Raw genomic sequence first — 5,462 nt, 5'->3', positions numbered from 1 at the left:
GGGGCGGAGCCAAGAGCCTAGGGTGGATGCCCTTGCTAGACCACGGAGGGGGAATACAGGTGCAGTTGCTCTGAACTGTGACAAATGGAGTTTTTTCCTTCCTGTCCAATTATAGGGAACCTTGTTTATGTTCTCTACGCCCTGGGGATATAATGGTTGTGCAAGTGCCAATAAAGGAAATCAATCAAACCCATCAGCCGGAATGGATAACCAAGCACAGGTGGGACTGAGGCCAACTCCCTTAGAGGATGTCTGAACAGCAAAGAAAACTCTGTGGTGGGCCCGGGCCAGCTGACTCGGGCTTGTGGGGCTTGGGTTGCGAGGTGTTTTCATTGCTGTGTAGACTTCTGGGCTGGCGCTGGAATCTGGGCTCTGAGACCTCCCACCCTGCAGGGTCCTGGAGCCCAGGCTAAGCAGCCAGCACCAGGCTGACAGAAGAATTACCTGGATTATCTACTCTGATGGCAGAGTCCCTGCTGTCAATTATCTACACTGAAGCGCTACAGCAACACTGCAGCAGTAGTGCTGCTGTAACATTTTAAGTGCAGGTAAGGCCCAAAACTTCAAGGAAATCACAAAGGTCTAAGCCAAAATGTCAGCTCTGAATGCCCACAGATTCTGGAACAGTTTGGACCCGGTTCTGGGTCTGAATGGACTCATCAGAACCGTCCTAATGACAGGCCCAAAGCAAAACACCTGCCTTTAAAAAGATGGCGCTGCCCCGAGTGACACCAACGGAGCTAGTCAAAATTCGGACTTTCCATTTTGTGGGAAATGTCGACGTTTCATAATTTGTTCTTGTGCCGATTCAGAATGAAAACAGATTTTCAACAGTTCCTATGAAATGGAACATCCAACAAAAAACGGTTACTCGCCTTCTCGTAACTTGTCCTTTGAGGTGTGTTGTTCACGCCCATTCCAATCAGGTGCGTAGCATGTACCTCGACTCCTGACAGGTCGTAATATGATGTAATCTAATAGTTGAAAAATAGTCCATTATTTTTAGGTTTATTTTAATTTTTAAAACCATTAAGGGCAGCTGCTACTTTGTCCTGTTTGAAATGTCTTAGCTCCCTTTTCAGATCAAACTCTCCTGTTCGTGGTGCACTGGCCTGTTTTACAGGTTTAGCAACGGCTGCTGGTAAGCCCGTTCCCCTCTGGGCCTCTGGAGGAAATCCTCTGATGCTACCCTCTGCAGCGAGAACAGCTCCCCTTCTCTGCTGCTTGGGCTGTGGATGTCCCACTTCACCTCCACTTCCTATAGGGACAAGCGAACCCAGCTGGCTTAGTGGCATCTCCTCCCCTGCAGAAGAAAAACCATCATCAGCACAGATGAAGCACAGGAAGGGTGCAGTGAATTCACCCTTAATTCATTTGAAATCCTGCTTTTCTGGCTCAGTGCTGAAAGGCCTCTTGGCCCAGCCTCCCTCGGGCATAGCACGGGCGCACGCCCACAATTATTGCACACGAATGGCAGGCACTGGTGCCTCTTTAGGAATCAGTCAGGCCTGCGTGTGACTGGTACTGCACGCACTTGCCCAAGGTGCTCTAGGAAGGCAGGGTTATACTAGCACGGCTCTGTTATCATGGCGGCTGTCATCCCGAGAGGCAGCAAGTGCAGAAAGATGCTGCCGTACAAGTACATTTCGAGGGCAGCCATCGCAGCAGAATTCAGACCTGTTCCCACTGCTCATTTAGGAAGCTGCTGAAAAACCCACCTGCCTGGGCAGACATTCTAACTACAGTCATGCTTTGCCTGCAGTGCATGTTTGTCTAGTTTCTTTACTGTGCTTTTCACTGGGGATCCCCTTGGGGCAAGGTTTGTGTACCGTGTTTGGTACTTTGCACAGCACTTTCCAGCTGCTCCTGTACCTACCATACCAGAAAAATGATCGCTAGAGCACTAATCACCATTGAAACTGACACTAAACTAGCATTTGAAACTCACTTGCATTCGTTCACCAGAGAAACCTAACTTACACTGTGCAGAGAAACTGCAGTTGCTGACAGGACGGTCTCAATGCAATATGCAAGCCTGGGGCTAGATTCTCAGCTAGGGTGAATCAGTGGAGCTGCACTAAAGTTGCTGGAGCTGTGCTGATTTACACGCACTGAGCATCTGGCCCACAGTATGTATTGATCAAGCACAGGCTCCATGCTTGGTGCCGTATGAGTCAGAAAAAAAAAGTCCTTCTTCTGTGCAATGTACATTCAGCAGAACCCTCATTGTGTAAAGATCCCAGGGGAACCTTTGTAAAATCTGGGGTTTGGGCAATTGGGGATCCCTCATTACAGAGCCACTCAGCAGAAATGAATCACCAGCAAACTGCAGTTCTGAGAACAGCTGGGGAGTCAAAGCTGAGCTCGGCAGGTCTCAGCCCTGTATACTGGAGTGCGTGCGTAACTATGGTTGCGTAAATACTCAGATTGAACTGCCTCTCCCATTCTAACCTCGCCCCTCACCCCCCTCCTTTTAACGGCTTGCAACCTTCTCGGATTCATTTCTGGGGCCAACTCTTTCCACTGGTGGTTTCAGCCCAAAGGTGAATTGATCCGGAAAGTCGGAGCCCAGTCAGTTCAGCCATTTTTGACCTACTTTAAAGAAAAGGGAAGAACATTTCCCCCCACCCTTTACAATCAGAAATGGTGGCAAACCCAAGATCAGCCGACGCCGCCGTACTGTAAAAGTAGAGGGTTAGCAGTAAAGCTAAGAGCAGCCGTGTCCTGGAGTAAGGGGGTTTGCAGACACCAGATGTGTGGCCACAAAGGTAGTGAGGCAGCATAAACTAACAGGTCAGCGTTTGGGAGACAGCACCAGCTCTACATCACCTTCGCTCCAGGTCCATCTCCCTGCGAGTCGAGTGCCGTGGTCAGATCAGCACGTGGTTGAAGAGCAGCTGGCTGAAACTGAACCCAGGACAGTGTGAGTTGATGCTGGCGGGGAGGAAGGAGCCGGTTGAAGACCTCCCCACTTGCATGGCATTGCCCTGCCCTAAGGGCGTAAAGCTGCCATCACAGCGAACAGCCACCACCACACAAAAGGCCCTTTCCCATCGACGGCTGTGCCTGACATGATCAGATCTGGCCACGCCCATCCCTGCCCCTCCAGGTGGGTTATGGTAACACTCTGCACTTCGGATTTGGACAGCTAACCTTCAACAAGCTCCCACTGGTCCCGACAGCCGCTCACTCATTCAGCTGCACAGATTGTGTCACCATGCGCTGCACTTTCACTGCTAGGTCGCTGTTAGATATAGGGGCAGATCTGAGTCTTCAGCTCTTATCTTCACAGCCTGCCCACGAATGGCCCAGGTTACCTGAGGGACGCCCCCGCCTGTGTCACTGTGACCTACCACAGTAGCTGTGTTCCACTTTCAGCGGGAGACTCAAGGGAAGAAAAGGCAGAGCTTCCTTGGCTACTGGTGCACAAACTGGGGAGCTGGTGTCTGGAGGGGACACAAAAGCCAGCTCCTTCTGAATGGGCGCGAAACCGACTGCTGTAAGCCAGCCACTCCTCAAACCCAGATATTTAGAAACCAGCCCCCCCCCATAAACCTCTCTATAGAAGCGGGGAGGAGAGAAGCAGCGCCGAAGAGATGACTAGAGATCGTCTCGCTCTCGTGTTCACTTTAATGAACAGGTCAGGTGCTCAGAAACCACATGGATGGGTGCAGAGTGAGAACCTAGACAGGAAGTGCCACTAACAGAGTAACATTCATCTCAGTTATTCTGCTCTGTAAAGCAGAGATTACAATGCGGAGGTCAGATAGGTGGCTACTGCCCACCAGTTCTTGCGGCTGCTGTGACACAGCACGGGAGGCAGTATGACCTCAGAAGGCCTGGGTTCTATTCTCAGCTTGGCTGCAGGTGACTTTGGGCAAGTCATTTCCCAGCTCCCTTGCCTCAGTTTGCCCACCTGTAAAACAAGGACACATGATACTGGTCTTTGTAAAGTGTTTTGAGATCCCCGGATGGAAAGTGCTATATAAGACCTGCTATGTTCTTGCAACCACGAGTTACAGACACTTCGACCTATGCAGCAGCCCTGTAAAATCCGAAGTAAAAATACAGGCAGTATGCAGGAGCTCACACAATCTGCATGATCCTTTCTGCACATAAGGTGATATAAAATTCCAGGGCTGCTGATTTAGCAGCTCATACCAGTGCTACATTCTCTAAACTCTAAATGGAAAAAACCCTATAGGAAACAGCACCGGATTAAGGCACAAATGCTGTAAAGCCAAACCTGAGGAATGAGCTGCTGGAGTCATGTGATTACATCCGCATCTCAGCTTTCATTTAAAAACAAGTAGGTGTTTATCCCTTGTGTTCGCATGAGGCAAATTAATCCATGGTTCTATCTAAGTCTGCAGACAAGCTGAAACTCTGGCCCTGGGAGGGGTGACCTGCATCCCAGGCACCTCTCGGAGTGCTAACTCCTCCTCTAGGGCCACCAGCAACACTACCTACCTCAGGACTCTGTCAGGAGGAGAGTGCTGCAAGCCCAGCCCCTGCACAGATACACCCCAGCTGCTGGGGTAAGTATGGGGGGTTCCCCTTGCTGCTACCCCTGCCATTCCAGGGGGGAGGGGAGCTTGCTGCTGCTCCCGGTAGAGTTGGAGGAGATGGCCCCATGCTGCTTCCTCTGCCATCCATCTGCCTGATGGGACATAACATTATACATGGATTATATGAAAAGCACTACGGGATCCTCCTTCAGGGGCCCTGCTCCTGTTACTTTCAATGGAAGCAGGATCAGGCCCTCCCCTGTAGTAGCCCTCCTCACCCCACACCGTAAGAACACAAATAAGCAGACACTAGAGTTCAAAAAGGGAACAGATTCAAAGAACAGTGCAGGGACTGGGAGGAGAGAATTGCAGTTGCTTTTGACACCCTGCTGTAAAAATTCAAAGGGCAGAAGGGTGAATCTAGGCAGGGCTGGGAACAGAAGGGTTAGTGCAGACGGCTCCTATTGCAGAAGAAAGGAGTAGCCAGATGGGAATGGCAATGTTGTGTGTGTGCGTAAAGGTATGAAAGGGTTAATCGTCATCAAGGACACAGTCCTCGAGGCGAAATGGTGACCTTTCACTTTCAGTGTAGAAATGGTCTCTCTCTGGAGGCTTTGGCCAATCCTCCCATTTAGTAAAAATACTTCACTCGTACACTCATCTGCAGAGCTCCAAACACTTCACCGAAGGAGGTTCAGCTCATTATCCTGGTTTCACAGAGGGGGTTGCAAAGAGGTGAAGGAACTTGCCCCAGTCACCCAGCCCTAGAATTCCAGGCTCTGCCTCCTTTAGATAAAAAAGCGAGAAAGCGAAAAAGATGCTGTGAAAGTGACCAGACGTGGGAAGTTTAACAGCAAGGGGTTGCCATAAAACCTGCCGCAAACAAGTGCGATTGGTCTAAACACCTGCGGAAAAGGCAAGAACTTGTGGGGAAAGGGTTTGTATTGGTGTGTC

The 5,462-nt window shown here is 50.3% G+C and overlaps 1 long non-coding RNA gene across 1 annotated transcript; it reads right to left on the bottom strand.

Annotated features, from left to right (window-relative positions):
- Window positions 1–893: 893 nt before the first annotated feature.
- LOC123372580 lies at window positions 894–3,715 on the bottom strand. The gene is made up of 3 exons (XR_006580354.1): window positions 3,154–3,715; window positions 2,830–2,907; window positions 894–1,303 (listed from the first exon to the last, which is right to left on the bottom strand). It is a non-coding gene; the product is annotated as an uncharacterized LOC123372580 (long non-coding RNA).
- Between the last annotated feature and the right edge of the window lie 1,747 nt (window positions 3,716–5,462).

The sequence above is a fragment of the Mauremys mutica genome, chromosome 6 (genome assembly GCF_020497125.1).
Source record: "Mauremys mutica isolate MM-2020 ecotype Southern chromosome 6, ASM2049712v1, whole genome shotgun sequence".
Classification (NCBI taxonomy): domain Eukaryota; kingdom Metazoa; phylum Chordata; order Testudines; family Geoemydidae; genus Mauremys; species Mauremys mutica.
This window is presented reverse-complemented; position numbering and strand designations above follow the sequence as displayed.